The sequence below is a fragment of the Saccostrea cucullata genome, unplaced genomic scaffold (assembly GCF_032062105.1).
Source record: "Saccostrea cucullata isolate Sc308-1 unplaced genomic scaffold, CSIRO_AGI_Scuc_v1 ctg10152, whole genome shotgun sequence".
Classification (NCBI taxonomy): Eukaryota; Metazoa; Mollusca; class Bivalvia; order Ostreida; family Ostreidae; genus Saccostrea; species Saccostrea cuccullata.
In genome coordinates, this window is record NW_026931769.1 from 33,880 (window position 1) to 46,299 (window position 12,420).

A 12,420-nucleotide genomic window follows, 5' to 3' on the forward strand; every position below is an offset into this window, starting at 1 on the left:
TCACACATGATATGTAAGCTTAATGTTGAAATCAATTACCCATAATCATTTATATCCTTTGATCCACAACAAAAACTTAAACAAAATAAAATTAATATACACTCCCCATGGATCCACCACTTAAAAGTTTAGATCTCGATCACACATGACAATTATGAGCCTAATGTTTGAACTCAATATGAGCCATAATCATTAATATTCTTTGATCCACCACAATTTAAACAAAATAAAATTAATACCCACTCCCTATGGATCCACCACTTATAAGTTTATATTTTGATCACCTATGACATATAAGCTTAATGTTGAAATCAATTAGCCATAATGATTTACAATATATCCTTTGATCCACAACAAATATTTAAACAAAATAAAATTAATATCCACTCCCCATAGATCCACCACTTATAAGTTTAGATCTCGATCACACATGACATAAAAGCTTAATGTTTGAAATCAATTAGCCATACCCCTGCGAGGTGAAATTCATGATTTCAGGAACTTTTATGAATCGTTCATGAACATTCATGATGTGTTCATGACTGGTTCATGACTGGTTCATAAAGATGGTTCATGAACTTTATTCATGAATATTTTCATAAAATGTAGTTCATGAACAAATGATGAATATATATGAATATTGGTTATTTTCATTTTAAAGACAGAAAAAATGTAGAGTTCAATGTATTATGAATGTTCATGAATTTTCATGAAGACTAAAATAATTGACAAAAATGATTGACAGAAAACACTCAATACTCTCATAATACAACTTTTGCATGCAGATGCAATTGTTGAACAAGCCCCTGGTATAATATATGTTTAATAATAATTATTTCACCATCTAAAAAAAACATGAAATCTCTAAACATTTAGTGTTTTTATTTGATTTTAATTAAACAAACACTGCATCACAATTGACAGCATTTTTTTTTCAAATTCATTACTTGAGTTTCTTCATAATTTGAATTAAACAGTTATATTCATCATAATGTGCTTAATTAATGTCTTTTTTCATCACACAACTTTGTTCGACCGAATTTTCTCTAACATCAAACTTTAAACAAGTTGTTGGAAAATGAAACATTCTGGAAAATGAACTTTGTGAGCTTAGTAAAAAACGTTTTTTAGATTTATTAACAACTTAAAAATCATATCACTTGTTTGTACTGTACCATATTATTCCTGGATCGAAACGCTACATACATTTCAATTTTGGTGCAGTTAAAATGTCAAAAGTTTCCCTTGCTTCGTGCGTTAATGATAGGCCTAGAGCACAGACTGCATGGTTGTAAAGTATCTATGATCCACATTCGTATTTTGTAGTTTTAATTCTCCTATGCGTCTTCACAGCTCAGAATATTCTGTCTGAGGGCGAGAGATTGTTATTATCATGTCATAGGGGGCCGCCATACTTGCTATACGAAACTAAAAGTCAATACATGTATAATTTATGACGTAAAAAAATCGAATTCTTCATTGATAAAACTTATTTTGATATAAAATATTGTATTTTCAGTGAAAAATTATTCAGATAGTGTTTGTAATTTTTTTTAAACAGAAATCTTGGAAATTCGAAACTAAGGTATTTCTTAGCTCTACCGTACATTTTTGAATAGGCGCAAAATTGAAAAAGCGCGAGACGTTGGAAGTGGGAATTGTAGTGTGGAAGAATCAGTATTTGTGTTCTATTATTTGCATAGTCACTGTGCCGTTTTCGTATTGCATAATTTTACTTCGATCGGGTTCAATATTCTGTTTATACTAATTATGGTAGCCATGCGGTTTGCCTGGCGTTTTGGCTGTGAAGTTTGGTGATGTTGGCCTCCCTAAGGAGTAAGTTTTATGTTGTTTTATTTGAAAATATATCTAACTTGATCATCTGTATCTAACAGTATTATGCAATATATTTTATCATGTTTAAATTCTGCAACTACAATGTTTTGTAAAACCGCGCATTTCCAGCATGCGATAGGCATAGGCCTGTTCAGCTCACATGTTAAAGTTACGCATTTAATTTTGTATGATTAATTATGATTTTGATATTTTGTCAAATTCTTATTATGCTTTTGTAATTTGTAGTTTTTCACCCTCTCACAAGGTGTGTCCAATAAACAGTACAGTCACTGATCTTTGTCAACTTTTTAAGAAAATAACAGAATATGAAGAAGGAAGACTATATATAGGATCGATCAACTTCATAACTGGTGAGTGACAAAAAATGGAGACAATCACTGAGTCAGAAATCTGTCTGTAAAGGTTACTGTCTATTTGTAAAATAACAACTAATTAAAGAACATTATAATAAATTAATATGTCTCTTTTTTAATGCAATTTATTTTTGTCTAACTTTGCTTTGAGTTTGGATCCAACCATATAACATACATTAACTATAGACTGATACTTAAAACATTCATAGGCCTGAATGATTGATCTACAAAATGGCGGTCCAAGAAAATAGGCTTAAATTCCACTCAGAATGTTTTAATTTGGAAGTGTCTCTGATGCAAAATTAATGAAATTAAAATGCAAGAAAATACAAAAAAAAGTCTTATGTTTTACAATCATGGGTACTTTCAGAAAATCTTTCTTTTTGAAGGAAAAAGAGAAGCAGTTCACAAATGTTGATGAGCAGAAGAGAAGAAACTCTGGCTGCACAAAAATTCTGAGCTCTTGAAAAAGAAACAAAAAAAGAAATGAAAATATGAATTATATTCAATCAAAGGATCCAAATGATGAAATTCTGGAAATTCCACATGGAGAGACTATAAGGATTTTTGAATTGACCATCTCTGCTCGAACTGCTTGAAAGCACTGAAAACTGTTACCCTGGTGCTCACAGCTGAACAAACTTTTTTCCTAGACTGGAATTAAAAACTGTTCAATTTCTGGCATTAAAACACAATTTGAACATGCTGAGGAAGGATCCCCCTCTCCTTTTGACCAAGTAAGGTTAAACATTCTGCAAAGAGTTGCATTTGAATTGAAATTTTTGATACTTTTACCAGGAATGAACTACATTACTCATATACTATGGTTTAATATGTCAGAATTGTCTATTTTAATTTCATTAACAAAGATTGTGTTGCCATGGTTGGAAAACAAACAACATTTCTGTAAAATCTTTCAAGATGCTGTATTATAAATCATCTACTGTTACTTTTTTAGCATGACTTAATGCATTTTCATGAATAAACATGAATAATAATATTTTCATTTTTTGTTTACGAAAAAGCAAGAATATTCATGAATGCTAATGGTTCATGAATTTTATTCATTCATGAACATTCCTGAAAAAAATCATCAAATTATTCATGAATAGTTCATGAAGATCCTATGAACTTATTATTGGACATTCTTGAAATGATGAATCTTCATGAATATGACTCTTCATGAATTATTCATGAAAAAAATTATTCATGAATATTCATCAATTTTCTTTCATGAATAAAAATTCATGATTTGAAAATGTCCAATAATAAGTTCATAGGATCTTCATGAACATTTCATGAACATTTCATGAATTAATTATGATCGTCTCGCAGGGGAAATCATTAATATTCTTTTACCCACCACAAATATTTAAAAGTAATATCCACTCGAAGCTCCCCTTGGATCAACCACAACTATTATATAACATTAATTAATATCCACTCCCCCCTTGGACCCACCACTTTGAATTTAAGATCATGATCACACATGACATATAAGCTAAATGTCTGAAATAAATTAATCATAATCATTGATCATTAATATTCTTTGATCCTGCATCCACCACAAATATTTTAAAAAGATTAATATCCACCCCCTTGGATCCACCACTTATAAGTTTAGATTTTGATCACATATAAAATATAAGTTAAATGTTTTAAATCAATTAACCATAATCATCACATGATCATTATTGATTCCTTTGACACATTACAAAAATCTAAAAATATATCTATCCACGCCCCTTGAATCCACCACAACTATCAAAACTTTTATCGGTAAAATATACATGCCTTTGATCCACCACTTTATATCACACAAAGAAAAATTACCTAAATGTTTGAAATAAATTTGCAATAATCATTAGAATGAATTACAATAATAATAAGAATGAAATTTAATTGCATCTGTATGTTTCTAATATCAGCAACAACAAAAAAAACAAACAAAAAACAGGTACAATGAACATGATGAAATAAGACAACATTTTTATAAAAGCATTCATAGATATACTACGGTACTTTATTTACTACTAGTAAGTTTTTGAAATTTATCACCATGATCACATCCACCAGCTCGACTATTAAAACTACATTGGATAACAAATCAATTAAGTATTATTTAGAGTACGAGTTTCTTACTGTATCAGAGATACAGGGCGGGGCTTGAGGCGAGAGCGATAGCTCGAGCCGGGCCCCGCCCTGTATCTCTGATACAGTAAGAAACGAGTATTCTAAATGACATGTGACATGACCTTTCTAAGGACCTCACTAATTTACATGCGTATTTGGGTGTATACCTCCCAACCAATCAGATGATTTTGCAGAAAGTTGATTTAGTATCCCATTTTAAGCATTCTCAACTGAAATGCCGAGCGAGATGGACGTGCAGGTATCTATCATTTTAAAATTATTTAAGAGATGCATAAATTAATTTGTTTTCCAAAAATTTTAATTAGATTTGAGGGTTTTTTTTTCTCTATGCAGCTCTTGCTGATCTTTTGATGACATTTTTTTTTTCATTTTAAGCTACGATTTAATGCAAAACATTTTGATATATAAGAATCATGTGGGAATATTTTTGAAACAAAAATGCTTCGGGAGATCGTAGATTCTGAGAGAAATGTCCGACAATGTCCCCTACCGGTCGTCATACACAAAATTGAAATAAGCAGATGAAAGGAAAGGGGGTGGGGGTATTTTACTTCACGTTTTCATTAAAATGTAGTGTAACCAAACGGGGATACAACACTCACTGGTGCCCCATCCCACCTTTGAGTTTTTTTTCTTTTTCGCTTTCTTAATTTTTTTTTCTAAACTTGTATACATACGGTTTTTAATTCATCAACAAGTAACGAAATGACGCACATAGGTGTTGGTTGATTATAAATCTACCCCCACGGAATACGATTTTCCGTTGTTTTTTTTTTTTTGTTTTGTTTTTTTTTAGGGGGCGTTCAAAGTAATAATTTGTGAACTGCCTCACTCCCTCCATTCTAAAATTTTTGAATCCGACATTAATACCTTTACGTTGTAAAATCTTATTTTTAATTCACCTCAATTTTTGAGTAAATACGAACAGCTCTATGGCGAATTGAACGATTGGTATGTCTGTATACGGATACAGCTTTCCGTCATCGCTAAAAATAAACCGTACTGTATCGTTGATATTTTGCAGATACAGTACAGTTTCTGCTCATTTGCATAAGAAACGCCCACAAAAAGTGTTCTGTATCGCAGTTACAGTATGCTTGACTTCAAAGGAAAACTCGCCGGGTCATGCCACAAGGTTTTGCATAAATTATGTTCATTATAATTAATATTAGAATTTATATTTACAGTTATATATGAAAGTCATTTTTGTGTAGACTCACTTTTAAACTCCAGGGAAGAACCTAATAAAGTTCAAACTATATAACAAAACAAAATATGTTGGGTATGACCTTATAAGAAAACTGAATTTTCATCCTACATGGTGCAGTCAGGCGATATTGATCAATATCGCTTTTTTCATTGAAATAGATCTACATGCATGTCAAACTTGATTTTTTTTTTCTTATGAATTTACTTAGATTTTCTAAATATAAATTATTGTTAATTAATTAAAAGAAGACCTAAATTTTTATAGAAAGCATTGCATCATCATGTCAAGGTCAGTCAATCCCTTTTAGTGTATGGTTCTCTTGATTTTTTTCCTCCACTTTAGCGAATACAAAGAGTTTATTAATTGTATCTTAATATTCATCTGTCATCTGTAAGTCTGTTGGTCTAGCAGTTCATCTGTCACAAAAACTTAAAACCTTGGTCAAAACTTTTGAATGAGATGAGAGGCTTTCGAAATGTTCAGATTATACATGCATTACCTGTGGCAATTCCTTTCTTAATGAACTAGTACATGTATATATTTAATTATGATTTTGTCCATGATACCTTGACCTTGAAGTATGACCTACTTTTCAAAAATAATCAGTCTTCCATGGTACTTTTGATTTAGAAGAGATAGGGATTTCATATTATACATGTGCATTAACTGTGGCATTATATTTCTGAACATGCTATGATTTCTGACCCCTTGATATTTACCTTCATGTTTGAACTAATTTAAAAAATGGTGCTACGTTGAATTAACTCTTCAATGACATATGATAGGGCTTTCATATTTGACGTAATATGTCATATTATACAATTATTGAATTTTGATGAGGTCTACTCGTGACTATACAGACCTGGTCAGGTATTGGTTGACCGAGGCCGAAGTCAATAACCGTTTTATTAAATGATCAGGAATTTTACCACACTTTTGACATTTTCGTTCTTGTCTACATCAAATAACAAGAGGCCCATGGGCCACATCGCTCACCTGAGAAGTTTTTACCATTCTGTTCTTTACCAGATTTCCCCCTTAAGCTTGTTATACATAATGCATCCCCACCCTACCCCACTGATCATAATTTAGACATTTTGAAATCTATACTACCCCATAATCCTTCCATGGGCACATATTTTTCAGCTTTTTTGGCCCAGTGGTTCCTGAGAAGAAGATTTTCAAAGATATTTCCTATATATTTCAATGTAAAACTTTGATTCCCTATAATGGCCCCACCCTTTCCCCGGGGGTCATGATTCCTAAAATTTAGAATTTACACTACCCCAGAATGCTTCCACATAAGCTTCACTTTTTCTGGCTCAGTGGTTCTTGAGAAGAAGATTTTCAAAGATTTTTCCTATATATTTCAATGTAAAACTTTGATTCCCCATTGTGGCCCCACCCTTCCCCCGGGGGTCATTATTTGTACAATTTAGAATCTACATTATACCAGGATGCTTCCACATAAGTTTCAGCTTTTCTGGCCCAGTGGTTCTTGAGAAGAAGATTTTCAAAGATTTTTCCTATATATTTCTATATAAAACTTTGATTCCCCATTGTGGCCCCGCCCTTCCCCCGGTGGTCATGATTTGAACAATTTAAAATCTACACTACCCCAGGATGCTTCCACATAAGTTTCAGCTTTTCTGGCCCAGTGGTTCTTGAGAACATTTTCAAAGATTTTTCCTATATATTTCTATATAAAATTTTGATTCCCCATTGTGGCCCCGCCCTTCCCCCGGGGGTCATGATTTGAACAATTTAAAATGTACACTACCCCAGGATGCTTCCACATAAGTTTCAGCTTTACTGGCCCAGTGGTGCTTGAGAAGAAGATTTTCAAAGATTTTTCCTATATTTCTATATAAAACTTTGATTCCCCATTGTGGCCCAGCCCTTCCCCCGGGGCTCATGATGGTAACAATTTAGAATCTACACTATACCAGGATGCTTCCATATAAGTTTCAGCTTTTCTGGCCCAGTGGTTCTTGAGAAGAAGATTTTCAAAGATGTTTCCTATATATTTCTATATAAAACTTTGATTCCCCATTGTGGCCCCGCCCTTCCCCCGGGGGTCATGATTTGAACAATTTAAAATCTACACTACCCCAGGATGCTTCCACATAAGTTTCAGCTTTTCTGGCCCAGTGGTTCTTGAGAACATTTTCAAAGATTTTTCCTATATATTTCTATATAAAACTTTGATTCCCCATTGTGGCCCCGCCCTTCCCCCGGGGGTCATGATTTGAACAATTTAAAATCTACACTACCCCAGGATGCTTCCACATAAGTTTCAGCTTTACTGGCCCAGTGGTGCTTGAGAAGAAGATTTTCAAAGATTTTTCCTATATTTCTATATAAAACTTTGATTCCCCATTGTGGCCCAGCCCTTCCCCCGGGGCTCATGATTTGAACAATTTAGAATCTACACTACCCCAGGATGCTTCCACTTAAATTTCAGCTTTTCTGGCCAAGTGGTTCTTGAGAAGAAGATTTTCAAAGATGTTTCCTATATATTTCTATATAAAACTTTGATTCCCCATTGTGGCCCCGCCCTTCCCCCGGGGGTCATGATTTGAACAATTTAAAATCTACACTACCCCAGGATGCTTCCACATAAGTTTCAGCTTTTCTGGCCCAGTGGTTCTTGAGAAGATTTTCAAAGATTTTTCCTATATATTTCTATATAAAATTTTGATTCCCCATTGTGGCCCCGCCCTTCCCCCGGGGGTCATGATTTGAAAAATTTAAAATCTACACTACCCCAGGATGCTTCCACCTACTTGTTTCAGCTTTACTGGCCCACTGGTTCTTGAGAAAAAGATTTTCAAAGATTTTTCCTATATTTCTATATAAAACTTTGATTCCCCATTGTGGCCCAGCCCTTCCCCCGGGGCTCATGATGGTAACAATTTAGAATCTACACTATACCAGGATGCTTCCATATAAGTTTCAGCTTTTCTGGTCCAGTGGTTCTTGAGAAGAAGATTTTCAAAGATTTTTCCTATATATTTCTATATAAAACTTTGATTCCCCATTGTGGCCCCGCCCTTCCCCCGGGGGTCATTATTTGAACAATTTAGAATCTACATTATACCAGGATGCTTCCACATAAGTTTCAGCTTTTCTGGCCTAGTGGTTCTTGAGAAGAAGATTTTTCAAAGATTTTTCCTATATATTTCTATGTAAAACTTTGATTCCCCATTGTGGCCCCGCCCTTCACCCAGGGGTCATGATGTGAACAATTTAGAATCTACACTATACCAGGATGCTTCCACATAAGTTTCAGCTTTTCTGGCCCAGTGGTTCTTGAGAAGAAGATTTTCAAAGATGTTTCCTATATATTTCTATGTAAAACTTTGATTCCCCATTGTGGCCCCGCCCTTCCCCCGGGGTCATGATTTGAACAATTTAAAATCTACACTACCCCAGGATGTTTCCACATAAGTTTCAGCTTTACTGGCCCAGTGGTTCTTGAGAAGAAGACTTTTTAATGACCAAACCATATTTTTGTCTTTTCTTGATAATCTCCCCTTGCGAGGGGATATGTCCCTTCATTTTAACAATTTAAATTTCCCTTTACCCAAGGATGCTTTGTACCAAGTTTGGTCAAAATTGGCCCAGTGGTTCTTGAGAAGAAGTCAAAAATGTGAAAAGTTTACAGACGGACAGACAGACGGACGGACGGACGGACACACATTTGGTTATATATTGGGTACATCAAGTCCAAGTCCTATTGGATACTGCTTATTGGATACAAAAAAAGTGTACACACGAGAGAGCATTATTTGGGTAGTTACTGTTCAAATCTTATTGGATATTAATCCTCATGTCCGTATTTTATTGGGTTTTTTCTTATTGTTTTTTATTCATTTCAAATTTATTATATATTTAATATTCGCTGGTAAATTCAGACAAGACTGAAAACCTTTGGTTTTGAACCCATATTTTTGTCAATTTCTGTGATATAGCTGTTTTATTGTAACACCTAACTAATTTGTTCTAAGCAATAAGGATATACACCTGTATATTTCAAAATAACTAATATTAAAATATATGAATACCTAAGTGCAAAAAAACTGAATTGTGAAAACACAATTCAACACATCTCAGACTCTGTTCAACCTTTCTTGAATAACAAAATTAAGTATTTATGGAGAAACCTTTCTGAGTCATGACCAATTAATAATAAGCAAATGCCCATTACATGTTGGACAGAATGAAGGTATCCAACAGGCATTGTACAGGAGTCATATACCTGTTGGGTTGTATTTTGACGAAGGGATTAAACTACCCAAGAACAATTGAACATGTGTACATTGTCCAATTCTATTTGGGTTTCTTGAATCTCCTCATCAAAATACAACCCAACAGGTAATGGACTCCTGTCCAACTCCTCTTGGATATCTACATCACACCCAACAAGTAATGGACACTAGTCCAATTGTTCTTGGGTTTCTTGAATTGTTTCATCAGAATACCACCCAACAGGTAATGGACATCTGTCCATCTCCTCTTGGATATCTACATACCATCCAACAGGCAATGGACACTTGTCTAATTTTGGGTTTCTTGGATTGCATCATCAAAATACAACCCAACAGGTAATGGACACCCGTCCAACTCCTCTTGGATATCTACATCCCACCCAACAGGTAATGGACACTTGTCCAATTCTTCCTGGGTTTCTTGAACTATTTCATCAGAATACCACCCAACAGGTAATGGACATCTGTCCAACTCCTCTTGGATATCTACATCCCACCCAACAGGCTATAGACAATTGTCTAATTCTTGGGTTTCTTGAATTGCATCATCAAAATACAACCCAACAGGTAATGGACACCTGTCCAACTCCTCTTGGATATCTACATACCCAACAGGTAATGGACACTTGTCCAATTCTTCTTGGGTTTCTTGAATTGTTTCATCAGAATACCACCCAACAGGTAATGGACATCTGTCCAACTCCTCTTGGATATCTACATCCCACCCAACAGGCAATGGACACTTGTCTAATTCTTGGGTTTCTTGAATTGCATCATCAAAATACAACCCAACAGGTAATGGACACCTGTCCAGCTCCTCTTGGATATCTACATCCCACCCAACAGGTAATGGACACTTGTCCAATTCTTCTTGGGTTTCTTGAATTGTTTCATCAGAATACCACCCAACATGTAATGGACACCTGTCCAATACCTCTTGGATATCATCTTCTCTTCAATAGTATATAACTAAAAGGTATTGGACATTCTTCTTGGGTTAGTCAATTTTTTTTTCATAAGAAAGAAAACCCAATAGGTATTGGACATTGGTTCAACTCTTCTTGGATATTACATCCCAACATTAGAATAAAACCCAACAGGTGATGTTTACCTGTCCAATTCTTCTTGGGTTACTTATACCCTTCATTAAAATTGTCAAATTTGTCTTGGATATTTATACTCTTGCATTAGATTGCAAACCCAATAAGTATGACATTTACCTTTCCTAGTTGAATTCAAATTTATCTGCATAAGCATACATAAGTCCAAAACATATTTAATACTTTAATTCTAACATTCCACATCTCATTCAATGTACACTTTACAAATGATAGGAAACATATGAGCATTTTGTGCCTAAACTATTTGGCTTTTAAAGATTTTTATAACCATGTTTGCAAAATTTAAATTTAAATATTGGAACTTGGAGCAAGTCATTACAGGTAGAGCAAGATGCTGAAAACCATATTGATAAATAGATCACACCCTTGATAAAATATTTGCCTTCAGTTGGTAAGATTGTGTTGTATTATATGGAAAATTTCTATAATCCTGTTTATTACAGATACAATGCATATTTTCCCTGTAATAATAAAAATACTTCTGAGATGTAAAAGAATGGATTAAATAGTCACCGATGTTAAAAGATATTACATGATCTCATTAATCTGGTTTGGAAATCACAAACTTAGTTTTGAAGCCAATAAAACAGTGTCGCACCAGAAAACTCAGTTACAAGTACAATGAATAAATTCGTTGTATCAAAACTTTAAAATAATGATGCACTTTGTCCAAATCTTTTCGACAAATCGGGATAAAGATATCAAATCAAATCATCGCTGTTATAAGTCTTAGAGCTAGAGAAAAGTCATTACATGCCCAAATTTTACATGTAAGACTTTGATCCTATATTTCAATAAATGTCAGAATGGTTTTATTTTTGTTTCTGTTCAATACTTTCTTCTTCAGGGTCTCTCATGGCCTATACTGTATGATACCTCCATTGACCCTGCTCTTTTATATTGCCATATCTTTATCTAGTAGCAGTGGTTATGCTCAGGCAATCTTTGAAATATTCCTCATTTCATGCATCTCCTTCAGTTCTGCCTCTGTCCATTTTATTCATTCTGCAATTAGATAAAGGCATTTCTTTGCCGTATAAAACATGTTTTTCTTGACTACAACAAGATCACCCTTTATATTGATCAAACCAACCAAGAAGTAGAAGTATATTTCTTATTCAGAAATATGTATTGATAATAAAATGGAAGAAAAACTAAATTCTATCAACCCTTTTTTTCTTCAATGTCTAACTGCATCTTCATCCTACCCCCCATCCGCCATAATTTTATAAAAATGGAATCATCATTCAACACACAAAACGATGTTGCATATTAATTAGACAGTATGTTAGTTTCTGATTGTTAAGAAGTAGATTTTAAAAAGATTTTACACCTATTCCTTGCAAATTTTAGACTTCTAATGTAACACTTTCAGTACATTAGGGGTACATAATCTTCAAAAACATCGCTACACTTAATGATAAAGCTTTCACATTAGTATTGTTTTTAGCCCA

The 12,420-nt window shown here is 33.8% G+C and overlaps 1 long non-coding RNA gene across 1 annotated transcript; it reads left to right on the forward strand.

Annotated features, from left to right (window-relative positions):
• The first annotated feature begins 1,747 nt into the window (after nucleotides 1–1,747).
• LOC134233471 (uncharacterized) lies at nucleotides 1,748–3,146 on the forward strand. Its single transcript, XR_009985004.1, has 3 exons — nucleotides 1,748–1,836; nucleotides 2,083–2,207; nucleotides 2,600–3,146. It is a non-coding gene; the product is annotated as an uncharacterized LOC134233471 (long non-coding RNA).
• Nucleotides 3,147–12,420: the final 9,274 nt, after the last annotated feature.